Source organism: Crocodylus siamensis, chromosome 2 (genome assembly GCF_052110815.1).
Source record: "Crocodylus siamensis isolate JL-2025a chromosome 2, ASM5211081v1, whole genome shotgun sequence".
Taxonomy (NCBI): Eukaryota; Metazoa; Chordata; order Crocodylia; family Crocodylidae; genus Crocodylus; species Crocodylus siamensis.
The window spans coordinates 267,424,429-267,452,189 of record NC_143396.1 but is presented as its reverse complement, the minus strand read 5'-3'; positions in this window follow the sequence as shown (position 1 = coordinate 267,452,189).

Here is a 27,761-nt window from a genome sequence, read left to right as displayed (position 1 = left end):
AGCACGGGGCACAGGGCAGTTGCCCCAATTTGTCCCCCGCAGGGATGGCCCTGAGCAGTGGAGGGAACAGACAGTCTGACCTGAGTCCTTTCTTCCCCTTGCACCTAGCCCTACCCACCACTTGCCTTCCCAGTCTCCTGCTCCCCTGCTGCCACATACCATGCTGCCAGGTGTCTCCACATGACCCTGAATGCCTCAATACCCTGTGCCTCTGCACTGGGTGCTTCTGCACAGGGTCCCACAGTGAATCCTGTGCCACCCTGTTCCTCTGCACTGGGTCCCACACCATCCTGTGCCTCATGAAGTAGATTCCTGCCACCTCTTCTGACTGATATACTGCATCTTACTTGATTCTAAGGCTTTGTTTTCTTCCTGTTGAATAGAAAGAAAAAACCCTCACCTTGAAGTTCAGTAAATATGGTAGTTAGCCAGCCAGTCTATATGCTGGTTAAAATCTCCAGGTTGTGTCTATAACTTCCTGCTCACAAATAGTTTATTTCATTACCCACTACAAAGCAATCTATGTAAAGAGATTATTCCCAAGACCAAACTGTGATGGTCTAGAATTAAGATGTTTAACTAGGAAATCAACTTGTCTATCCCTGAAAAACAAGAGAAAAGCTGTTCCAGGAAGCATATTTAATATATTTACATAAAGGTATCAAATGAACAAGCTGAAGTTTGTCATGCCCAAAGACTACAAAGACTAACAAAGAACCTGTGTCATACCAAAGAGATGGATAACTGTATTTTGGCAAACACTGTAGCATAAGACTCTTGGATGTCCTGCTGTACAACCAAATGGCTTTGAGCTTCCACTGCAACAAGGTTAAATGTTAATTTGATCACTAGATCACACTGATAACACAGTTAAATCACAGAGTTCCTGGAGGTTGATATGGTCTCTGTGAATGTTATGAATGAGACCAATATGTCAGAGGTTCGAAAGAGTACTGGCAAGGGTTCTGAAAAGAACAGTAAAATGACATGAGATCTGAACATCATGCCTCATGATGAGCAATTTAGGGGATGTCTGCAGCTGTCATGTACCAAGGCACAGGCCGTCTGGCCGATGGTTTGCACAAGCTGTTAGCCAAGGTCCAAGGGATAGCCAGGATCCAAGCCAGAACAGTAGACAGAGCAAGGTCAGGGAGCAAGCCAGATCACATACCTGAGAGAGGTGAGCTCCAATAATCAGAGATATGAGGCAGAGACAAAGGTCAAAGTCTGAGCAGGGTCAGCAACAGGTGGTCAGATGTACAGCCAGGGCACAAAGGCAGGAAAACAGCGGAGCATCCCAAAGACAAAAGAAACCTTGTTGTCCAGACAGTTTCCCCAGGAAACAGGAAGCCTTATATAGACAGGAGGATACATTCGGGGACCGGGAGCCCCAAGCCAATCAGGGGCCAGTGGTGAAATATGTTTTCCCAGTGGGGGACCCCTTTCCTTGCCACTCCACCTCTTGTCATGGACTATGGCCTGATAAGGGACTGAGCTGGTGCTTGGTCCCAGAGCCCCAGGGTTGATGGTCTGGGATGGGGTCCTAATAGCAGCACTCAAGCACACTTCACTCAGCTGCTTCTTGCTCTGCAGCTGCCAAATCTGGAAATTAAGCACTTTGAAGACAGCCTTCACCATGACTCTCAATCATGCTTTCATCTAAGATCTTGAGAGCAGTGATGAAAACCCCTTAAGCACAGCTGTAGTTCCTCATTTCTGAGACTCGCACATGGGGAATGGGACCAGGTAGGTCAGTGTGCTCAAGAGTGTGCCCTCTTGGAGAGGAGGGGAAGCAGTTTGAATATACCCTTATGGAGCCTCTTCTATTTAAAGTATTAAAAGGTTAAAAGGCGACTTGATTACAGCTTTGAAGTACCACATGGGGAACACAGAAGGCCTGGAACCAGAGACAGCAGCAAAACACAGCCTAGTGTCTGAAAGTTGAAGCCAGTCAAATTCAAAACTAGAATCAAGGCACAGCTTACTTACCAGAGTAGAACAGTTTACTAAATGATTTACTTTGATGCCTGGGTAAAACGCTATGGCTTTGGTTGGACAGGAAGACAGGATGATGAGACTGATCCTTTCTGCAGGCCTTAAAATATAAATCCATAAATCCCAAACGAGATGCTTTGCTAATATACCAGGGGCATTGGGCTATATTATTTAGCTTAAGACCAAAGCAAAAACTAATCTAAATTGATTAGAATGTCCATTAATTTGCTAGATTATATATTAAAGTTTAAAAACCACATAAAACACAATTTTGCCTTCTAGAGTGTAGTATAGGTGCCTCCAGGCTGCAGAGTCAGTCATTACTGCACCTGATCTAATATTACCACACCTGAGTTAAGGCTTTTAGCCTGCAGGGCTGTGAAACATGAGACATTACAAGGAATAGCTAATACACAGCTAAATCGCAGAAAAAAGTCTAGCTTGAATAGTGGAAACTGAGACCATTAAGAAGGAGAGAGGGTCATGGTAACAAGGTAACTATCAGGGTTGATCACCATGCCATCCCACCTCCCGGTCTGGGCATCCTGCCCGCCTACACTTTCCTGCCATGTCTTGAGGTAAACAATAAGTTGTTTTTTGTAAGGCAGGAGGCTGCCCATTTTAAAGCCCAATGCCAAGGGCATATTACACGACTCCAAACCTCCCCTTATACCATGTCCTGTGCCTTGCAGATGGCATCCAAATTCTACTCTCTCTCCCCCCGGCCCTTTACTGAGATGACCTGGGCTCTGGCCCAACTAGGCTTCAAGTATCCTCGGACTTGCCTGGGCCTTAACTCACGCCCCCTTACCAGGGTGTCCACTCCAGCTATACCACTCAGTTTGTGCACAGTCCTTCAGGCCATCTTAAGACCCTACCCTACACTGCTGCCAGCTGAAGCTAGTCTAGTAAACCCATGTGCAGCCCTTCAAACTCTCTTAAGGACCTACTCTACATGGCCATCAGGTCACTAGCAGTCTGCCCCCTCATTGGGGCCTCTGAGGCTCAGGAGTCTGATGACTTACCTGGTGTCCCAGCCGCCTGTGGAGGGTTCAGGATTGAGAGTGCGGTCAGGGGGTAGAAAGGTAAGAAAGGTTGATTGACTTAACAACAACACAACTAGGTGTAATATACTAAGACAGATAATGACAGACGATAATAATTCACATTGGCAACTTATCGGCAGTCCCCTCTGATGCCTGATGTACAAGTTTCTCTTCTGCAAAGCTCAGCCAAGTCAGACACCCCCGATCAGTGCTGTCCGAGGGGTACCAGGAAGGACCCTGGTATTCAGTCCTTGGGCTCCTCGAAACCTACGGGCCCACTGATTCAGGTCAGCAGCTAATTAGTCCCTTTCACAAAGCTTCATCTTCTTTCTAAATGATTTCCAGATGTGCCATCCAATTTATAACTTCTGAGCTATGCTGATAACTTACAGCCATTCAGATTCTTTTTACTTCAACTGTCCTTGGACTGACCAATAGCAGTACAAGCCTTGCCTTCTTCTGATAAGGTTAATTTTCACTATGCCACAGGGCCTACCATCACTTCTATAAGGCTTTGCTAAATTTATTAGGCCTTACTACATCTTAGACTTGAATTAGGCTCTTAGCAACAACATATAGCTTAATAGCTGAACAAGTGACAGAAAAAACACTTGGTCCAATCTTCATAGAGCCTTCAGCAGGCACCTTTATCACACAGACATAATTTTCAGCAGTCACACCTGGGCCCCCATAACTTAGCCTATGGCTCCTCAGGCCTCAGGGGTCTATGGACATACCTGGACCCTGCCATAGGCCCCACTTAATGGGCCTGACCCCTGTGCTGTCTCCCAGGGTGTACTCCCCTGGCCTTTCCCCTCCACAGGGTAACCCACAAGGCAGCAGGGGCAGAGTGGTTAGTATAATAGAGAGCCTGAGGCTGGCCAATTCACAAAAGAGATTTATGGCTGCATGGGTGGATTTTGAAAAAGGGGTACAGATGATGTGATGCATCATAACATGTAACACAACACACATTTCTCTCCAGTTAAAAGGAAACTAGAAACTTGACTAATAGCTAAGGGCCTAGGGCTGTATTATTTAGTTTAAGATTGAAGCAAAAAAAATTATTGGAATGTTCATTTATCTACTATATGAATTATGTATAAAACACAAAAAAAAAGCCAAAAAAAATCAAAAGTTGTTGTTTCCTTAGTCCTCCTGTCATAAGAATTAAGTGTGAATCATAGAATCATAGAAGAATCATAGAATCATACAAGTAGGGTCGGAAGGGACCTTGTAGATCTTCAAGTCCGACCCCCCGCCTGGGCGGGAGAAAAGACTGGACTCAAATGATCCCAGCCAGGTAGTCATCAAGCCTCTTCTTAAAGACCCCTAGGGTAGGAGCCAGTACCACTTCCCTAGGAAGTTGGTTCCAGCTCCTAGCCACCCTAACTGTGAAGTAGTTCTTGCGGATGTCTAAGCTAAATCTAATCCCTAATAATTTGGGTCCATTGTTGCTTGTCATGCCAGGGGACATTAGGGGAAACAGTGTCTCCCCTAAACACTTCTGGTCCCCCCTAGTGAGTTTATAGACTGTCACCAGGTCCCCCCTCAGCCTTCTCTTGTGAAGGCTGAACAGGTTTAGGTCCCACAATCTTTCAATGTAGGTGTCGGGTATCGCAGTCCCCTGTGGATCTGACGGACGCCACCTAGGGTGTTACCAGCTATAATTGGGGATCTTACATGCGTCTGTTTCTCCTGCCACGACTTGATGTTAATGGAGTTGGTTCAGCTACCTTTACATGTAGTCCAATTATTAGTCTCACCGGCCTCCCGCGAGGTCCCAAGTTTCTGAGGGCTCCGCCACCCCTACACCCTAGCCCGTTCCACCGGATGGTGGCCAGCCAGTTGGTCCGGCCATGTGTCCTCAGTTCCTCTCGAACAATGAACAAAAGAACGGTCAAAAAGAAAACACAAAAATAGAGAAGGCTCTCCTGGGCTGTGGCGCTGCTCCAGCTGCCTGCAGCCACACTCGAAACCAAACCTGACCTTCATCGAGTCACTCTCTCTTGTTGGCTCCCTCTCTTTCTCTGAGAGCCCCTTGTAGAGCTTGCCACGATTTCTCTTAACCGCTTAAGTCTATACTATTGGCCTGTGCCACTATTACATGTACTACAGTACCCCAAAGTCAACAGTGCCCCTCTATTAGGGTTATTACGGTGCCGTTCTCATGCTGGGCTCAGCCCGCTGCCCCCCAGTGAACAAACAGTTCTACTCCCCGCAGGGGCCAGTAAACTGGGTTCCAAAACCCCGCTGGGGTTTTGCTGTCTGCCAGAAGCTCCTACCAGCACTCAACATTGCCTTTAGAGTTCCCTGCAGCGTGTGCCAGCGTGCTCCACCTCCTCCTCCTCCTCTTTCCGGTTCTGCATTGTTGCTTCCTGCCTGTCCCTGGCCCTTCCCTTCCTGACACACCTGGGTAAGTGGAATCCCTGCCGGGCTCCTTGGGGCTGCGGCCCCGGGGCCGATAAACCTTTGCTTAGCCCTTAAGTCTTGGAGCCTGGTGGCTCCTTCTCTCTCTCACAGTAGGGTCTGCCCTGTAGTCCCTGGATCATGCGGGTGGCCCTCCTATGGACCCTTTCAATGTTGTCCACATCCCTCCTGAAATGGGGCATACAGAACTGGACACCGTACTCCAGCTGTGGCCTGACCAGCGTCGCATAGAGGGGGAGGATCACCTCCCTGGCTCTACTTGAGATGCACCTGTGGATGCACGACAAGGTCCGGTTAGCCCTGCCAACCGTGACCTTGCATTGTCGGCCCATGACTCCAAGATCCCTTTCTGCCTCCATGCTCTCAAGAAGGGAATTTCCCATTCTATAAGTGTGCTGCTGGTTTCTACTGCCTAAGTGCAGCGCCCTGCACTTGTCAGTATTGAAACGCATCCTGTTTATGTCAGCCCACTCCTGTAACCTATCCAGGTCTTCTGGCAGTCTTTCCCTCCCTACTAGCGTGCTCACCTCACCCCAAATTTTGGTATCATTGGCGAATTTAAACAGGTTGCATTTCACCCCATCATCCAAATCGCTGATGAAGAAATTGAACAGTGCAGGCCCCAGAACCAAGCCCTGGGGGACTCTGCTGCCCACTTCCCCCCAGGTCAAATATGACCCGTCCACCACCACCCTCTGAGTATGACCCTTGAGCCAATCTGTAATCCATCTGACTGTGTAGGCATCAATGCCACAGTCGCCTAGTTTTTTAATGAGGATGGGGTGGGAGACGGTGTCAAAGGCCCTGCTAAAGTCTAGAAAGACTACGTCCGTGGCAACACCTGCATCCAACCCTGGTGCACAGCCCATGCCATTGCCCTTAAAGCCAGCCACAGCCCCCCATAAGGAGGTCCAGGCAGGGAGCCGTGTGTGCAGTGCCTGTAATCTCGGCTTTGTTCTCATCCCTCTGCTGCTGCTGCAGGAAGTCCAGGAACTGGAGATTGGAGGGATCATTGCAGATCCCCCTGAATGTGAAGTATCCCTCACAAGCTGCTCATTGACCTGTTGCTTGTAAACTTAAAAAGGCCCATTGCTGCTTGATGGGGACATAGCCTGGGTATTAGCTTACATCCAGTTGGCCATAGTATGTAAGAGAAGAAGCTAAAGATAAGCAGGCAAGAGAATGCCATAGACAAAGATACTTTAAAAGGTGTCAGAAAGACAGGTTGGAAGAAGATGGCTAAAAGATATTTAGAAAGATATTTAGAGCCCATTTACTGGCTTGATGCTTGTTATACCTGATTGACAACGAAGGCTTAATTTAAATAAGGGATAAAAATGGGCATATTATTAAGATATAACCTATTAGTGCCATTTCTATGTTCTAAGTAAGCTTTGGAAATTGGGACAGGTAACTGAGTACAAAAACCCAGGTCCACCTTAGAATTTTTCTCTTCAGTCTTGAACTACAATTCTTGCTGAATTGTCAGTCTGCAAACGTAGCGTTTCTTAAAAACTTAGTTTTTGAACCCCAGGTTTGAAGCTTAATTCCCTAACAGGCTGGCCACTTGTTAGAGGCATTTTAAGGCTCTAGAACATAGAGTATTTAGGATAAATTAGTTTCCAAAATAGACAAGATGATTATTCTGTTACGTGAATGAGAAATGTAGCATGTTCAATCATGTGCTTATTATGCCTTCTCTGTAATATTTCATCACGTATATATTATCTGTATTTCAGTACTAAACTTGATATTCAAATGTGCTTACATTTATTTTCATGAGTACTTAACATGATGGGTGGGCTACCTGAATCTTCCTTGGTTTCTGTGCTGCTTGTGTTACTTACTATATGGAGCTGTATCTCTCCCTTCTGCAAGTTCTCACCCCCAGTGGAGCTATCTTGCAGGACTCAGTTTCAATGGGGCTGGGTTCCTCCAGCCATCAAATAAGTCAAACACACACACACACTAACGTGACATGCCTGACCCGGCTGGGTTATTAGCATGGACAGGCTAACCCCTTCATATGCCAGGAATCAGTTCATTAAGGTAACAATAAAATGCAGTCAGACAAGCACACAGGTGAACAGAATACCTCTGAATCCAGCTGGGTGTCCAGCTCACATCCTCATGGGCCAGCATTCAGTTCATTAGGGCACGTCTGAGCCACGTCTGAGCCAAACTGGGTCAGTCATCCCATACAAACTGATCCCCTTATGTGTCTCAAACTCATCACATCCCAATCTTTTGTCCTAACTGTCCTGGTAGTGGTAACCTCTTGATGAGCAGACCCCACAGTATTTCTGGGCTTCACAGGGATCTTTGCCTTTGGTAAAAAAAAGCGTTGCTGCGTAGGAAGTGGGGAAGGGAAGTAGAGAAGGAAAAATACACCCAGTTACCAACAGTTTGACCATAAAAGTTATTTATTGCTCAGTATATCAAATTTATAATCGTACTAGTAATAATAGACATGCAAGGGATAACGAACAAAATCTATTACAATATTACCCTGGTTTAATTGAGTATTTGGGGAAACCTAGCTCAAGCTTAACTAATACAATTTAGGTTTGGAAAGCTATGCCTACAGAGTAAAGGAGAGAGAGAAAGAGGGAGAAAGACAAAGAGAGAGAGAGCTGGGATCTCACCGTTCCAAGGCACTCAGGTGATTTGTTGACAAGCAAAGTTTCTAACACGATCGTTGACAGGAGACGATCTGTTTCTCCCAGCTTCTTGAGAACAACAGCGGATAGTGTCAGAGAGATTTCTCTCTCTTGAAACACACTGTGTGCTGCTTTACAGCTTTCTTATACCCTTAGTCTAGCCTCTTCGAAGCATTATTTTAATTATGTAAATCAAGAGGGTCCCAAGCCACAATTGACAGGAAAAATCCTGTTATATAAACAGTTTCAATTTAAATGAATAACCTTTCTCAGTGACAAGGAGTTATCTGGTTTGGAACATCTCAAGAAAATGATTAACAACCAAAAAAACATTAAATTTTAAGGAGAAGCCAAACACCTAGAAGCCAGCTTGAAATTATTATGAATATAGAAGCTATTTTTCTTAGATGGCCTAGCTAGGCTTTCACTGTGAAGTCAGCATCAGTGTTCTGTATTTTACCTGTTGTGAATAAGCCTCAGCTTAGCATAACACTCAGATTTTACTGTAGTCTTTTAACAGACTTAAGGAGATTGATTACTTGGAGTGTTTGTAAACTTTACGGGGAGGACTTCCACCAGTCATCCCGGGAAAAGTATGGCAGCATTTGTGGTCAGGGCTCCAACAGGCTGGATGCTGTGATGAACCCTTAACCATTGTTCAAAAGTTGCCCATACCCACTCTGACTTGGTCTCTTGCCTCGACGTTCCCTAACCCAGTGACTGAGTTTTAGTCAATCACGTTTAAATAGGCCTCCCATACTGGTACCACGAAATGTATGGCCTGAGATGCCTAGTAAATTTTTCTTCTGCTTAGTCTGGTTAGATGATGTATGTCTATGGCGGGGAGGAGAGGGAAATAGAAAAAGTCCTTTGTAAGTCTAGCAAGCTGAGTGCCACGTCTCCCTCAGGAACACAGAGCTGACAGATGACAAAGAGACATATCCTCCAGGGAGGTTTAAAGGGAGGTTCAACAATGCAGGGACAACTAATTGGTACACATACCAATGCAGTGAAATCCAGTACACATGTATGGATATCTCTTTCATAACTGGTGATTGGGTATTTTTATGAGATCATTAAAATCAGATTTTTTTTATACTTTATGTATAACACAGATAGAAAGGTTGTAACTATTTTCTCACACTTTGGACATGTAGGCTAAGTGCAGACCTTTAGGGATATTAGGGGAACATTAGATGGTGTTACAAATGGCAACCTAATCTAAGGCAAGTCGGGATGGGGGTGCATATGTGATTCTTGGGAGAGATAAGGGGGGCAGGCATGATCTCCAGGTGTGATGGGGGCAGGGAACAATCCTCAGGGTGTCTCAAAGGATTAAGAGCCTGCAGGAGGGATGGGGGGGGGAGTTGGCATCTGTGGGGAAATGGGGGAGCAGGTGTGATCTTTGTGAGTGATGGAGGGAGACTGGGGTTTCATGGGAATGATGGGGCAGGCATCATGTGCAAGGCAGTGGTACAGGACAGGTGGAATCTGCAAGTGGGTCAGGGGGATCAGGTCTCCATGAGAGGGATGAGGGGGCAGGTAGGATCCACAATGGGATCAGAGAGGTCAGGGGCTAGATGGGGTCTACAGGGGGGTTCTGGAATCCAGGAGATTTTGATGGGATCAGGGGTTCATAAGGTCTGCAGCAGGGTTATGAGGGGAACCAGGGCTCGCCCCCCCCAGAAAACCTACTTCCCATCACTCCCATCTGTCTTCCCACTAGGACTTACTTGTTTGGCTCCTGGCTGCAGGGAGCACCCAGAGCGGCATAGCAATTGGCAGCAGGGCTGGATGATCTGCGTGTGGGGCAGGGAGCTACAAATAGTTTGGTGCCAGGGAAGTAGGGATAGTAAAACTGCAGCCCTGGGGTGAGGATTGGTGGCTGAGCTTTCCCAGCACCGTGGCTGTACACATTATTGTACAGAAGTTCCATGCTCCAGTGTAACCCAGACTTAGTAAGTTTGAGTATACATTGATATAGAATCTTATAGATCCTATAGATCAATCTTAAACCAGGTTCCACTGTTTTTAGACTGGTTTGTATCCACAGAACTTCTGTATAGGTTTCCCTCAATTTATGCAGAGAACGGCGCATAAATCAAATTCACATAAAGTGAACTTGCTTTACAATGTAACAAATAGGAATAGGTACCCATGGTGGTGATGGAGGGAGGGAGTGAGGATGGGACTAGGGAAGGGATGGGTGGAGGGGTGCCACTCCTGAGGCTGCACAAGGCAGCAGAGCAGAGGGAACAGAGCGGCACTCACCCCAGCCCTGGCTCCAGCGGCCCCGGGAGTGGCTGGCACTAGCAGCCTGCAGCCATGGGCTGAACCATGCTCCACCTGTCCCCGGTGCCTGGGCTCCACCTGTGCCCACTCACCTCTGCTCCTGGGCTGAGCCGTGTCCTGGTGCAGGCAGCTGGTGTCAGCTGCTCCCAGGGCTCCTCCAGCATGGGCTGGGTTGAGTGTGGACAAGCGGAGCACGGTGCAGCCCAGTGGCTGCAGGCAGCTAGTGCTGGCCACTCCCAGGGTCACTGCAGCCAGGGCTGGGGTGAGTGCCATGCCCCATGCCACTCGGATCTCCACTTGCCTGCACTCATGCCAGCCTGTGCTGGAGCAGCCCTGGGAGCAGGCAAGAGCTATGGCTTCTTTACTATTCCTTTCATCCATGAAGACACATCAACTGCAGGTGCTTACTTAGCCTAACAAAGGGATTTTCAACCCAAAAGCTAGCATCCAAGGCAGCTAAGCTGAGCTCACAACTCCACTGCACTAAGTTCCATTGTACAAATGAAGAACTGATGCAAGACAGCTCTAGAGACTGGTCAATTCACAGAAGAGATTTACAGCTCCGTGTGTGGATTTTGAAAAAGGGGTACAGATGATGTGATGCATCATAACATATAACAATACACATTTCTCTCCAGTTAAAAGGAAACTAGAAACTTGACTAATAGCTAAGGGCCTAGGGCTGTATTATTCAGTTTAAAATTGAAGCAAAAAAAATACTGGAATGTGCATTTATCTACTATATCACTTATTATGTATAAAACACAAAAAAATAGGCAAAAAAAATCAAAAGTTGTTGTTTCCTTAGTCCTCCTGTCATAAGAATCAGGTCTGCATCTTTTTCAGATTCATAAAACAAAATCAAGTCTTCCTAAGCGTCTTGACAGTGCACCCAATGCTTCACTGAAAATTATTTCCATACCTAAGTTGATGTTCAGCTAAGTTGTTCAGCTAAATGTTTCCATTCCTGAGCTATCGTTTTAACTTCAGTTAAAAAAGTCTGCAAAAGGAGCAGCTAACAAACAGCAGAATTACAAAAGGAAGTATAGCTTGAACTATCGTTTATGATGGTGAGACAACACAGAATGAGGAAGTGATGTGATGCATCACTAAGCTGAAGCCTCACAACTCCACTGCCACCAGCATGCCTTAGGCCTATCAAAGATGTGACGGGTCTGGGCTTGCCCCAGCCAGGACTGTGTGCATACATGTGGTAGCTGCAGGTTATGGCACCTCCAACCCACCTTTCACCAGGGGATCCTCAGTCCTGGCATTTACAGGGCTGCTGCTCCACCAGTAGTCCCAACAGGCCTTCCTGACCCTGGCAAAGTTCAGTTTTAGTGGTCATGCCCAGGACTTGGGGTCTCCTCCTTCCCCATAGCCTCAGTCCATACCTCCAAGTTCATCCTGGCACAGGAGCTCAGCAGGGATATGTTCTTTCCCTGCTGGCTGGTGATGCAGTGAGTTCCCCCTCCAGCTCTGAGAGCACAGCATTAAATGGATTTAAAAAAATTAAAAAGGAAATCAGTGCAGAGGGAGTGAGCAGGGTGGCATTCATTCCACCTGGAGCTTGGGGAACCCCAGCAGTGGGAGGTTCACCTTCAGAAACACCAGCTGCTCCACCAAACCAGGATGCAAGCAGGTGCAGTGGGGTGTCACTACATCCCCAGCAACGCTGAACACCCGCTCACTCGGAACACCGATCGGTGCACAGGACACGTGTTCATGGGCAACAGTGGCCAGATTCAGCCATATCTGGATGCGGCTTGCCCAGTAAGCCAAGGGGTCACACAGAAGCAGCTCCACATCCTCAGTGAGATAGGCAGCCACCAAGGCCTGAGTGCTACCTGCCTGATGGTGGGGTCTGGTGCCTCTGGACCCCACCATGGAAGCCATGCCCTTGGCCTGCATTGGCAGCACCTGTGGTGGAGGAGGAGCCTGGCTGGTGGTGAAGACTGACTCTTTGGGATGCCCTCTCCATCTGGACCAGCACCATGCCACACCACATATCCACCCAGAGGCCCTGCTGGTGACCTCCCTCTGGACAACACCTGCCTGGACAACAAGAACCCCTTTCCAGCCTGGATAGGTGGCTATCACCCCTCACCCCCTCTTCAACCAAGGACTTTGACTCTGCTTCTCTTCCCTACCTGGACTTCAACCCTTTCACTGAGTCTCTTTCTCCTGGTGGGTGGGTGTGTGTGTGTGTGTGTCGCTGTTTCCAGCCCCAAGCTCCCAGGTTTCTCTCTTTCTCTTTCTTGGCTGTCTCCTCCTTGCCACCAGGCCTTTTTTTTCTTTTCTTTTTCCCCACCCCTGCTATGCACCAGTGACCTTGAGTAACCCAAGGGCCACATGATCTTAAGTAAATGCAAGCCTCAGTTCCTCAGCCAGCTTCTTTGTAGTCCACCAGTTCTAATCCCAGTTCTGGCAACTTTTACTCCCTATTCTTTAACTCTCTCTCTCTCTCACCTTACCCTTCTCCCAAGTATCCCAGGTACCCCAAGCACACACATACACACTGTACCATCCAAGTTAGGAACTCACCAGTGTGTATGTGTAGGTAGGTTGTATGTATGTGAACTGGTGAGTGTGTCTCTGTGTGTGTATATATATATGTCATTGTGTGCATGATATTTGAATTAGTGATCTGTGTATGTGTACTGAGTGTGCGGGTTTTGACAATTGATTTTTGTCTTATTTTTTGTGTGTAGTGTGTATGTGCTTGAATTGGTGATAGGTATGCATGTGCCTATGCTGGTTTGGATGTGTATGTGCCTGAGCTGATAGTGTGTTTGTGTGTGTGTGTGTGTGCACGCGCACGCACCTAATAGATTTGTGTGTTTGTATACGTGCAATTGTGGATGGCATGCTAGCATGGGACAGTGGAGCCCCCTCTTCCACGCCCCACTGCCTCCACTATTCTGCCTCCGTGACTCTCTTCACCAGCACCTCCATCCACTGATTCAGGGTTTGGCTGCTGCATGCGCTGCCTTTCACCCTCAGGTCACACACAGTGGCCAGCACATCGACTGTACTGGCCCGCCAGGGATCAAGCTGTTTCCTGGTGCCCTCCTTCAGCTGTCTCACCAGTGCCTGGATGTCTGATGACAGTGGCCTGCCCCAGCCAGGAACATTTATCCCCTGGAAGCTCTCCATTTGGCTCTGAAGTTCCCTCACTATGGTGATCACCTGGCTAAGGAGGGCATCAGCAGTACTGAGGGTCTCGGTGGCCTCGAGGAAGGGCTTGAGGACCACCAAGATCTGGGAGATGGCATCCCACTCAGCTCTGTTCAGCAGGCTGTGGATCCCAATCTCCCTGAGCAAGACCATCTCATGGATAGCCTTCTGTTGCTCTACCAGCATCAGGTATGTAGAGTTCCACCGAATCTCCTCACCCTGCATGGTTTTGTACTGTGGGATGTTCAGATCTATTTGTTTGTCCCACAGCATCTTGCCCCCTTTAATACTCCAGTGGAAGTAGCCTGTGACCTTCCTGCATTTCAAAATGAACTTGCTGGTGGTGCTGGCGCCATCACCAGCAGCCCTGTCCTCCTGCCAAGCATTCCTGACAATGAGGTGCAACTTGTGGATGCCAACAAAGTTGGCATCATGGACCGCCTTGACCATATTGGCCCAATTGTCGGTGACCATGAACCCATGGGTGAGATTGCCCTGCCCAGGAAGCTACCCCTACACCAAGCAGTTCATGGTCCCCATGCTCTCTGTTGCTGTGTGAGACTCATCCATCACCTCAGCTTGAAGGAGAGCCCACCAATGGCCTGACTGGTCACACCACTGCCCCATGAGGGAGAGGTAAGTGTGATTGCCACCCTGGCTGTCTTGCGCAGCTCCTTCCTTATGTACTCCCTGTATGCCTCATACAGGGAGGGCACCACCATCCTGCTGAAGGTGGTGCCTGTGGGCACTTGGAAGGATGGGGCCACAAGTGCCATGAGTCGCCTGAACCCTGGCCGCTCAACTAAGGAGAAGGGCTGGCCATCCATAGCAGGCATCTCCCCAGTACTCTGGGTGATCTTGCTCACCCTTGCAACTTGCCCCGCTTCCTGTCTGCCTTTCCCCCACTATTCCAGGATGGACTGCCTCTGTTTTGCGGGGACGGGGGCTTTGAAGTGAGAGTGGGACTTCCCTTTGAGCATGCTTCCCCTGGTGCCAGGCTGAAGAGGAGCAAGGACAAGGGGGTGGTGCCTGCAGAGATGCATCAGGTTGCCCATGGTGTTCATGTGTTTTGTTCCCAGGCCCCAGCTGATTTTGGCTTGGCAGTGCAGGCAAAAGCATATGTGGGATCATCTGCCCGCTCAAAATGATCCTAGACCACACTACCCACTCACTTCTGGGGTGCGGGTGCATGCATGGATGCTGCTGCACTTTCCCCCTCCTCAGCAGGCAAAGGCACAGCAAGAGGAGGAGCGGACTCAGCTGAGCCACTTGTCTCCACCTCTACCTCAACCTCTTCCAAAGTGCCTTCTGGGGAAGGAGACCTGGCTCTAAGGGAAACTTGAGGGGTGTGGAGCACAAACTCAGCTGATTCCTATTCCTTCTGCAGAATTTCCCTTGCTAGGGCACTGAGATCCAGATCCAGCTCTTCCTCTGGCACTTGTAGGCTCAGCATGGGAAGTGAAATAGAGGTGGAGTAGGCTGTCATGCTGGTGCTCATGCTGCTGCTTGTTGTTGTCATGGTGGTGTTGGGGGTTATGGCTGGTGCTCGTGGAGGGAATGCAGTCTCAGGCACAGGCAGTGGCACTGGCACTGCTCCCCTCTCCTTGCTGCTTGTGGAAGCCTCATCCCTTTTAGCTGGAGGAAAGAGGCTGTGTCTCTGTTTGCGGGGGGGAAACTTACAGCTATCCCTCTACCGCCTCTTCTGCCCCTCCCTGAAGGCTTGCCAGCTGCCATTCCACCATGCTTCATGGTGTGTTTCATGTCTTCCTTTTCTACAAATATATAAATATATTTGTGTTCCTATATAAATTCAATACCATAGGGGTGTGTGTGGTGCAAAGAATAAATGTATAAAAACAAATATAAATATATCTTTCTTCCTATATAAATTCTATAATGTATGCATGTATGTATGCTGCAAAGGTTTAAATGTATAGAAATAAAATATAAATGTATTTGCCTTCCTATATAAATTAAATTCTATGTTGTGATCCTATCCAATATAATTATAAATTCAAAAGACTAAATCAATGAATATAATAAAAAAATAAAAGTGTCTAGAAGAAAGAAAAAGCCAAAAAGGTATTCTGAAATCCTTCTTGCTAGGCTAGCCTAGGCTAGCAAGTAAGAAATCCTTCAGAAGATCACTGCTATAGCCTTTGTTGTCTGATGCTACACTGCTGGAACACACAGCTCAGTATAACTGACCCCAAGGCAAAAAGCAGGCCAGTTCCCTCCCCCAAAGCACTGGAAGGGAAGGATGACAGTCACTGGCCAGCTACACAGTCAATACAAGAGCAGTTCTTCCCCCTGTGAGAGTGGGGGCAAAAGCAAAGGCCCCCCCAACACATCCCACCCCCTGCCCAATACACCCCAGTACTTACCATAGGAGCCAAGACAAGCAGCAGCTGAAAGGAAATGCCGATGCAGGCTTGGCAGTTCTGCGGCTGCCTGAGCCTGTGTATCAGTGAGCACTGGGAGCATGGCTCCAGAGAAGCCTGGGCTGCTCAAAGCTGAACCAGCACCAGGAAGTGGGACACCAGTCAGGAGATGCTGGCTGTGGAGCCAGAGAGCTCCAACTCTGGATGCCAGAAGAAGGAGTCAGGCGTCTGCCGAAAGACCCAGACGGGTGAGGCAAAAAGTGGTCTTGGGGGCCGACATGGGCAAGGGAGCCTCACCAAGGAGCAGCAGCCTTCAGGGATGTCACAGGGGAACAGAGAGACTCTGACCAGGAGTACAGATGCCGTGGCCTTGGACGGCCCCTCAGGACTGCAGGCATCCCTAAGCAGCTACACAGTGAGCAGAGCACGGGGGATCACAGGCCTCCAGGAAGGGGGAGTAATCAATGCCAGCTGGTGGGACCGGGACAGCTTGATCACAGGTCATCTGGGCCCCAGGGAGGTCACAACAGAAGAGCTGGCAGAGGCTTGGAACAGGGCAGTTGCCTGTCCCCATGCCTACTAGGATACAAGGGACAGATGAGTGTCACCGAGGGTCCAGAGAGACGGGATCTCAGGATACTGCCGGCAGATGCTGCTTATGTTGACCTGGGGACCGAACAAAGATATACCAGAAAGTTACCAACAACACTGTTTATTATTATACATTATTCTCAGTATTATTCGCAATCCCATTCTTTTTTAAATTTAACCCCTTCTTCACTTTTTTGTACCAGAACTGCAAAAAGGAACAGAGGCCTTTATTGAGACTTCCACAACAATAGCCAGGTCCTTTCTCTTACCAGACACAGGTTAGTTCACACCATTAGGGTAGTTTAATTTTCTCTCCGTCAGCTATTGCTGAGCACGTCTATACGAGACACTTTATTCTACAGTAGACTAAACTACTGCACAGTAAAGCATCGTTGTTTACAGGTGTGTGGCATGTACTGCACAGTAAATTAGTCTACTGTGCTGTTAGCTACTACCTGTAAATCCAAGTACTAAATTAACTAAGCAGTACTTACTGCATACAGGTCCATCTACACATTCATTAATGTGCAATAGTCACTCTGCATTTAGTTCAGTGTTTGCTTAATGAAGTACTAACAAAATTCACAGTAATTACAGCTACTGCACAGTAACCTAATAACACTACACAGTATCTTTATAGCACAGTTCTTGACTGGCACACTATTGCACGGTGCTATTAGGCTACCATGCAGCAAGCGTCACATGTAGACGTACCCAGTAGCACTTGTGTAGGTGCTGACTGGGAGCAAATGTTCTTTCCATCAGGCACACCAGCAGGAGGTCACAGGGGATGGGGAAGTTCTCTGTCTCTGGTCCTGGCTCTGCTTTGCTCCTGGCTCCTCCCAGGAGCATAGAGCCAATCAGCACCCGGACAAGGTCGCTCTCTGCCCCCCCCCCATCCTGGTGCTGCACAGATTCCGGCTCCCCACAGGAACCAGAAGCTGAGCTGCATCAGGACTTGGGAGTTCTCTGCTTCTCTGCTCAGCTGGGGACTCGCCAGCAGCTGTCCTGCTTGTGGGGCAGCTGCCAGCCAGACCCTGCTGGGTGGGGAAGCCCTACTGGGCACAGGCTTTGCTGGCAGCTTTGTGTCCCAACATGCGCAGGATCAGGAAAGCTCTGCCAGCTGCAGTGGCAGCAGTCTTCCGGCCCTGTGCACATCAGAACTCCTCCTGATGGGTACAGGGCCAGGAAACAGCTGCCATTATAGCCAGCAGAGCTCTTCTGGCACTGAGCACATCAAGACCATTCCCTGTGCCCCCTGCCAGCCCCTGGCATAGCACTCCAGGGGAGCCAGAAGCTCCCTTTAGCTGCTGCAGGGGGGAAGAAGGAGGCAGTTTTGCTCCCAACAGCGTGCATGCTTAAACAAGCTCCAGGGAAAGGCTTATGCAGTATTTTACTGTGCAGTATTTGACTGCAATGTACAGGTTTTCTTCGATTTATGCGGTACATGCATTCCTGGAAAACTGCCCATAAATCAAATTTGTATAAAGGGAGGGCTGCAGGTTGGGGGGCTGTGCTGTGTTCTTCCTGGAGGGCGAATGCCCCCAGATCTGGACACAGGATGAGAGCCGGCTGCCCCTGCAGGCTGGGGCCAGCAGCAGCACTATGCTCTTTCCAGCATTTGGGGAGGTGGCAGCGCTGGGAAGGGGGTTGCTACCACCCCAAAATTCGCCATACCCCCCAACCTGCCCTTCCAGTGCCACCGCCAAGTGCCAGGAACAGCCTGGTGCCACTGCCAACCCCAGCCAGCAGCAGCAGCCTGCTTTTATCCCACACACAGATCCAGGGGCATACACCCTCCAGGAAGAGCCTGTCACAGGCCCCCAGCCCACAGCCTTCCCATGGTGTGCGTAGCAACAAGAGCTATGCCCCCCATCCCGTGCCCTGCAGCCACTTCTCTGGAATGGGTGTGGGGGGGAGGGTTACCTGCTCCCCACATTGTGCATGTGATGGGGCTTATGGTAGTCTCTGGTTCTGGCAGGGCACGGCACAATTGAGGGCTCATGTAAGATCCCATTGCAATTTACTGCTTATGCCCAGGGAGCCAAATCCAAGGCTAACCCTATACTGGCAAAAAGCTAGCTACAGGAGCATCCCATAATCCCCCGTGGCTGCAAATTTTGACTTCCTTATCCCTTACATTGGTTCTGATCTTGGCATTTTCCTTGAACATCCAAAACACTTCAGTCAGACCAAGCAGGAAAAGATGACTCCACAAAGCTGGTGGTAAACTAAGTCAACAGGGGTAATGAAAAGGAACAGCAGGCAAGTAAAGAAAAATATAACCTAAATATAATAAGATATTAGCATGCTGAAAAATAAAATCTTTTGCTTTGTGGAAACGCTCCCTGTGGATGACATGGAATCCTGCATAACAGGGGGACTGAATTGATCTGGAAGAAAGAACTCAGATCCCTTGGTGCCCTAAGTTGCAAAATGTCAGGATCTAGCACCAGGGGAACTGAGAAGCTGGCAAAATCATTTTTTCTATGTTGAACTAACTCGTTTACTCATGAATGTGTGCTAGTCTGAATAAATATATTAATACAGTTTCATGGAAAAGAAACAAAGTTCTGGACAAGAAGGAGAAATTATTCAGGCACTTCAACCTAGAGAGGAATGAGCACAAGGCTCATTTCTTCTACAGATGCTTCATCCTTAATCAAACATAGTGTTTCACACAAGAAAGCACAGAAGCCACCACCAAGTCAGCCTCATATCTCTCAGGAATTCCGCAAAATTCAGCTAAGACCATTTTCTCTAGAGACACTAAGCTGCGTCCGGATTTGTTCCCCAAAATCTCACCCAAATTAAGCAGATTCCTGATGAGTCACAAGACTTTTTTTTCTCAGGAATCACTTTCTAGCAAGGGTACCTTGTGCTGTCTGATTGCAGTTATTTTACCATCACCTTGTGTTCCTCTCAACAGAAGAGTTGATGTGCACATTCCAAGAATTTCTTTCTCAAGCATCTATGACCAGTCTTCAGTTTTTAGTTAAGCAGGAAAGAGAGGGTGAACAAGCTGAAGATTCAGCTATATCCCTGCTCTATTCAGCCATAATTCTAGAAAAAACTATTTTTTCTTCATTCTTCCCCAAAAGTAAGGTGTCGGCCTTATTTGGGAGGATGGGGTATGCAAGAAAATGTAGCTATTTACTCACAAAGTATTAGATGGAAGGGAGGCAGCTGACAGGAGTCAAAGAGAGTCTCGCCCCACCCAGGCTTCTACTTGGCCCAGTCCCCCAGGGAGCCACAGGACTGGAGCCTCACAAACAGGCTATGCAAACAGGCTTGTCTACCTGGAACGTGAGTTAGTGCGGGAGTTTGCACAGGACAGTGAGTGGGAGAGCCTGAGGCCCTGCCAGTGGGCCCTAAGGAAGCTAGTCCCATCAGTAGCCAGCCTCCCAGCAGCACAATGCAGATGGGCACACGCCGCACCCCTCAGAGTCTGTGGCCTCCCTGTCTGGCCTCGGAAGCCTCCACCCAAACAGAACCCTCGGTTCTGGGCTCCACGCAAACTGAGCCCCTGGCTGTTGGCTGCGGGGGCTGCCTGGCACGTTTCCAGGCTCATGGCCACCTCCCTTTGTGGGGTTTGCTCCACTTTGGAGTCTCTGGGGCGTCCGATTGAGGAGCTCCAGACCTAGTGCCAGGCCCTTCACCCCCTGGAGGCAGAAAGTAGACTAAGGTTACCTTCCAGGACAAGGGACTACTCAAAAATCTCCTGTACTGTCCAGCCAGGGGGTTGGACCAAGGTGGTCAAGGGCTCCAAAGCCCGTCACATCAAGGTTCCCTCTCCTCTGGGGCTTTGCAACATGCAAAAACCTCCTGCAGCCCCAGTAGAGCCTGCAGAGATGCCAGCTCCTGCAGGCAAGGGAAGATCACCCATCCCTACTCTCCCTAAGAAAAAAACACAGAGTGCTCATTGTGGGAGACTCCCTCCTGAGGAGGACTAAAGGGGCATTCTGCCGCCCTGACCCCCTAGTCCAGGAGGTCTGCCACTTCCTGGGGACCCACATCCGGGACGTAGCCGAGAGGATCCCAAAGATTATCTGGCCAGCCAACCACTACCCTATGCTCCTTATCCATGTGGGCATGAATGACATGGCTCGGAGCAATCTCAGCTGGGTCATGAGAGACTACAGGGCTCTGGGAGTGGGGCTTAGGGAGTTGGGGGTACAGGTGGTCTTTTCTTCACTCCTCCCAGTTGTGGGTCATGGGCTGAGGAGGGAGAGACGGATTGAGGTAGTCAACCAGAGACTGCGAAGCTGGTGTCATCGTGAAGACTTCGGCTTCCACGATTGCAGCCTGCTCTTTCATGAGGGAGGTAGTGGGATGCTGGGAAGAGATGGCCTCCATCCCATTCCACTGGGGAGGAGGCTTTTCTCAGCCAGACTTGCTGACCTGTTTCACCGGGCTTTAAACTGAGTCCGCCAGGGGATTGGGGAAGTACCACCACTACAAGCCCACTGGGCAGTTTTTGTAAACCCAGCAGGCTAAGGCATTCAAGGGAACCTACCCCTACCCCAGCCCCAGAGTGATCTATGGGAAAGGCAAGAACCCCAGTGGGACACTTACGTGCCTGTACACCAATGAGAGGAGCCTGGGAACAAACAGGAGGAACTGGTCCTCCTGCTAAACTGATCTCATAGGGATAACAGAGACCTGGTGGGATTCCACCTATGACTGGACCACAGGTATAGATGGCTATACCTTGTACAGAAGAGATCATGTGGACAAAAGGGGCAGGGGGGTAGCTTTCTATGTCAAGGAACCCTGTACGCGTCTCTGCAAGCTGACATTGGCACCCGGGGGGGGCAATTGGAGACTCTCTGGGTCAAAACCCATGGAGAATATGTAGCAAAACCCCCAGTTTTTCTTTTTTTGGTTTGCTTTTAAAATGCATTCCCTTCCCTTCCCCAACCATTTCTGACTTGTTCTCTCCCTCTCTATTCCCTATAGAACAGTATAAGCAAGCTAAGACATAGGATAAGCTTCAGCATTTTGTTTTGGTAGCAAGTTGTATTTGTTTTGTTTTTTCTCCTTTATATTGATTTTTACTGTTCTCTGTTACTGTTTTACTGGCACGATACGATTTAGGCCTACATATGTAAGTTAGCATAAATCATGTCAAGTCTCCATTTTGTTTGTCAAGTCTCCATCTTATCCCCATGCCCAGTTGCGTAACCTACGACTCGTACCTACAACTCCTATGTAACTTGGTTCCTGAATGAATGGGGATGAATGAGGGTGCTTGAGAGACAATGGCAGTAGGTCTATAAATAGGTCCCTCTGAATGACTGAACCATCAACACCAATACCTGGACCAACAACCCAGCTCTTGGTACCACCCTCAGCATTCAAGAAACAAAAGATGAGACACCCCACCATTGTGCCAAGGCTGCACATGCTCAGTAAGAACACCTGGAACCCTCTGAAACAGGACTGACATTGCCTGGACAGGCCCTCCCCATAGGAGATCAGAGGTAGTCTGCCCCATAAAAGGGGCAATGAAGACTGACTCCTTGGGACGCCCTCTCCATCTGGAACAGCACCATGCCACACCACATATCCACCCAGCGGCCCTGCTGGCGACTCCTCTCTGGAAAAACACCTAATGGACAAAGGCCCCTTTCCAGCCTGGATAGATAGCTATCACCCCCCACCTTCTCTTCAACCAAGGACTTGGACTCTGCTTCTCTTCCCTACCTGGACTCCAACCCTTCCACTGAGTCTCTTTCTCCTGCTGCCATTGTGAGTGCTTATGTGTGTGTGAACCAATAACTTCATGGGGCTGTGTAGAGTGTTTTCTGTTTAATAAACCTGTTATTTGGACCCCTGAGTTGGGTTTTGGTTTACTACAAGTCCAGCCCTGCTCCAATCCCTGCTCCTTGCCCCTCTAACTTCTGTCTCATTTCTCCCTCTCCTGCTTCTGGCTCACCACCACCTCCAACACCTGTCCTGAGCTCCTCTCTGCCTCCAAACCCCTTGTTTCTTTGCCACTGTCTTATCCCCACTGCCTTTTCCCCTGAGCTCCCAGGTTTCTGCCTCTCTCTCTTTCCTTGCTGTCTCCTCCTTGCCACTGGACTTTTCCCTTTGCACCAGTGACCTCGAGCAACCTTGGGGCCACTTGTCCAAGCCTCAGTTCCTCAACCAGCTTCTCTCTAGTCCACTGGTTCTAATCCCAGTTCTGGTAACTTTCACTCCTTACACTTTAACACTCTCTCTCACCTTAAACTTACCCCAAGCACACACATACATACTGTACCATTCAAGTTAGGAACTTACCTGTGTGTATGTGCAGGTGGGTTGTATATGTGTGAGCTGGTGAGTTTGTGTTATATATATATGTCACTGTGTGCATGATATATGAATTAGTGATCTGTGTATGTGTACTGAGTGTGCGGGTATGGACAATTGATTTTTGTCTTATTTTTTGTGCGTAGTGTGTATGTGCTTGAATTGGTGATAGGTATGCACGTGCCTAGGCTGGTTTGGATGTGTATGTGCCTGAGTTGGTAGTGTGTGTGTGTGTGTGTGTGTGTGTATGCATCTAACTGATTTGTGTGTTTGTACATGTGCAATTGTGTCACACCCTCCTGTCTAACAGCCCAATATTGAGATCCTGAGCATTGGCCTGACCCCTCAGAGCAACAAACAAGGCACAGGGGACACAATGGTTGGGGTCTACTACAGACCTCCTAGCAAGAATCAGGAGCTTTACCAGGAATTTACCAGGAACTAGCTGAGGCTTCATGCTCCTGGTGCATGGTTGTCATTGGATATTTCAATGACCCTGACATCTCATGGGAAGAGCACTCAGCCACATCTAAACAGTCACAAAACTTCCTCATGTGTGGATGACCTTATCTGACTCAAGAAGTCTATGGACCAATGAGAGGCAAAGCACTGCTTGACCTGGTACTGGCAATGGGAGATGATTTGATCAGTGACCTAACAATTGAAGGGAAGCTGGGAGACTGCAACCATGAGCTGATCACCTTCACCATCCACTGTAAAGCAGGCAAGTCAGATAGCAAAGCAGAAGTCCTCAACTTCAGGAAAGCTGAATTTGACAAGCTCAAGAGGCTTGTTGGAGAAGCCCTAAGGGACCATGACCCAAAGGGAAGGGGAGTTCAGGAAGAGTGGTTGCTCCTCAAAGGAGTGATCCAGAAAGCATGAGCAATGTCTATTGTATCTCAGAGGAAGGGTAGCAAAAGGGCACAGCTGCCCCCTTGGCTCTCAAGGGAACTAGTGGACCTCCTGCGACTGAAAAGAAATACCTATAATGGATGGAAGGATAGATCCACCCCAAAGGAGGAGACTCTGCACTGGCCTGGACCCATAGGGAGTGAATCAGGAAAGCCAAGGCTGCAACTGAACTCCAATTGGCTACACGGGTCAAGACCAATAAAAAGTCCTTTTTTAGATATGTGGGGAACCAGAGGAAAAGCAAAGGTAACATTGGAGCCCTGATAACCCATATCAGGGGCACTAGCAGTGGAGTCAGGAGTGTGGAGCACTGACACCATAAGGGGGCTGGAGATCAGGAGTAAAGAGCACCGGCAGGGATGGAGGGTGGGCTGTGGGTTGGGAGTGAGGGGTACCAGTATGGCCTAGGGTGGCAGGGTACTGTGGGTGTCAAATAAGGAGCACTGGCAAGGCTGGAGGTCTGCAGGTCAAGAGTGAGGGGCAGGAGCAGGGCTGGGGGGACCATGGCCTGGAAGTAAGGGGCAATGACATGGACAGGGGCAAGAGCACAGGCAGGGCACTGACATATCACTGTCCCCCCACAATCATATACCCCATCCCCCTGACTAGTGTCCTCTTTTTTTAAACTGTGAATGTGGTAACCCGAATTAAACACATGATCTGTTTGAATTGCGAAGATTTATACATGTTTTATATAATTAGAAGACAAGATGGCTATACCTTGTACGGGAGGGATCGAGTAGATAAAAGGGGCGGGGGTGTAGCTCTCCATGTTAAGGAAAGCTAAGCATCCCTGCAAGATGACGTCGGCAACCAGGGTGGATGACTGGAGACCCTCTGGGTTAAAATCTATGGGGAACATGGCACAGGGGACACAACGGTGGGAGTCCACTACAGACCTCCCACTCAAAGTCAAGAGCTTGACCAGGAGTTCACCCGGGAACTGGCTGAGGCCGCCTGCTCCAGGACCATGGTTGTCATGGGAGACTTCAATTACCTGGACATCTCGTGGGAGGATCACTCAGCAAAATCCGAGCAGTCACAAAGATTCCTATCATGAGTGGATGACCTCTACCTGACTCAAGTAGTTTATGGGCCAGCAAGAGGTAAAGTGCTGCTCGACCTGGTACTGGCTACAGGGGATGACCTAATCGGCAACCTAGTGATTGATGGGAAGCTGGGTGACAGCAACCACAAGCTGATCACCTTCACCATCTGCTGTAAAGCTGGTAAGTCAGTCAGCAACATGGAAGTCCTTGACTTCAGGAAATCCAACTCTGACAAGCTCAGGAGGCTTGTCAGTGAGGCTTTAAGGGACCACGACCCCAGTGGGAGTGAAGTTCAGGAAAAGTGGTTGCTTGTCAAGGGAGTGATTCTCAATGCAAAAGCTAATTCAATTCCATCTTGGAGGAAAGGCAGCAAGAGGGCACAGCAGCCCCTCTGGCTCTCCAGGGATCTAGCAGACCTCCTGAGGCTAAAAAGAAAGGCCTACAAAGGATGGAGGATGGGATTCACCTCCAAGGAGGAATATTCTGCACTGGTCCAGACCTGCAGGGAGCAAATCAGGAAAGCCAAGGTTGCAACTGAACTCCAACTAGCTTTGAGCACCAAGGACAATAAAAAGTCCTTTTTCAGATAGGTGGGGAGCTGGAGGAAAAGCAAGGGCAACGTTGGACACCTGCTGAGCCAGATGGGACAGCTGACAACTGACGCCCAGGAAAAAGCAAACCTATTAAATGGGTACTTTGCATCAGTCTTTCATCAGTCCCATGGGATGCCCATGCCCACCACGGGACAGGGAGGTCCTGGTGAGGGACATCCCCTGCCCTCCATCAATGCTGAGCTCATGAAGGAACACCTTGAGAGGCTGGATACCTTCAAGTCTGTTACCAGATTTGCCCACTACTTTGGAGTGTGCTCATTTATTAGGGCTAGGATCTGAGTAATTCTATTAATGTGCTGCTTGTGTTTCTATACAGAGATGTATCTCTCCCTTCTGCAATCCCTCACCCCCAATGGAGCTATCTTGCAGGATTCAGTTCAGTGGGGCTGGGTGTCTCCAGTCCCCAAATCAGTCATACACACAAACACACACAGATTCATGTGACATGCCTGACCTGCCCAGGTTGATCAGCATGGACAGACTGACACCCTCATATGCCAAGAATCAGTTCATCAGAGCAACAATAACTATAGTCAGACACAAGCACACAGTTAAACAGAATACCTCTGAATCTGGCTGGGTGTCCAGATGACTCCCTCATGGGCCAGCATTCAGTTCATTAGGGCACGTCTGAGCCAAACTGGGTCAATCAGCCTGTACAAGCTGATCCCCTTATGTGTTTCGAACTCAGCACGTCCCAATCTTTTAGCCTCTTGATGAGCAGACCCCACAGTATTTTTGGGCTACACAGGGATCTTTCGCTTAGGTAAAAGGAGCGTTGCTGCAGAGCAAGTGGGGAAAGAAAAGTAAAGAAGGAAAAATATACCCACTTGCCACCAGTTTGACTATAAAAGTTATTTATTGCTATGTATATGCAATATACAATGACATTAGCAGTAATAGACATGCAAAAGAAAAACAAACACAAACAGTTACAGTGTTACCCTGGTTCCACTAAGTATTTGGGGAAACTTAGCTCAAGCTTAACTAATACAGTTCAGGTTCAGAAATCTATGCTTAAAGAGAGAAGAGAAGAGGGAGAGAGAGCCGGAATCTCTCCAGTCCAAGGCACTCAGGTTGCAAAGCTGACAGGTTAAAGTTCTCAGCATGATCCTTGAAAGGAGACGATCTGCCTCCTTCAGCCTCTAGAGAAGAAAGTGGGTGGTGTCAGCAGACACACTGCTGCTTCTTTACAGATTTTTATACCCTGAGTTCAGCTTCTTTTAAGCATTCTCAATGGTGTAAATCAAATTGCCTTTTCTATTGACAAGGGGTTATCTGATTGGAACATCTCAGGAAACTGATTGATACTCAGGAAACACATACTTAGGAGCCAGCTTGACATTCCTATGGATAGCAGATATGCTGATGGGATATCTCCTGGTGTCTTCAGAAACAATAGATAGCTTGGAGCATCAGGGTTTTGGATTTTTACTTGTTGTGAACAAGCCTCAGCTTAGCATGACTTTTCCAGCTCTTACTATAGTCTTTTAACAGACTTAAGGCAATTATTGCAATGTTCATAATCTTTTGTGGAGAGGACTTCCACCAGTCATCCCGGGAAAAGTATGACAACACTTGTGGTCAGGGCTCCAATGGGCTGGACGCTGTGATGAACCCTTTACCATTGTTCAAATGTTGCCCATACCCCCGACTCAGTGTATTGCCTCAGCATTCCCTAACCTGGCAACCGAGTTTTAGCAAATTAAGTTTGAATAGGCCTCCCATAGTGGGACCAGGGAATGTACGGCCCAAGATGCCTATTAAACTTACTTCTGTTTAGAGGTGTGTGGGGGGGGGAGGGAAGTCCTTTGTAAATCCAGATTAGAACTGGTCTGATAAATGCTGAGCTGGGTGTGTGGGTTGATTAGCATTTGGAGCACAGACTCCCCAACATTCAATGCGCCCCTGCTTCTCTGATCCCAGAATTCACTGCAGTCTCTGCTTCAGGTTTTCTGTTCTCCATCTCTCATGTAAATGAATGGTTATCTGGTCCCATCTCAGACGCAAATGAGGGGAGGGGGCGGGAGTGAGTCAGAGAGTCTGCATCCTGTGTCAGGGTTCCCTAAGAACATGGAGCTGAGAGGTAACAAGTCAGCCAGCCCTGACAATCTACACCCCGGAGTACTCAAGGAGCTGGCGAGCATCATAAACCACCCTCTTTGAAAAATCCTGGCGCTCTGGTGTAGTGCCCGAAGACTGGAAAAAGGCCAATGTGGTGCCTATGTTCAAGGAAGGGAGGAAAGTGGATCCGGCTAACTACAGGCCTTCTATCCCGGGGAAGATCTTAGAAAAGTTTATTAAAGAGGCCATCCTT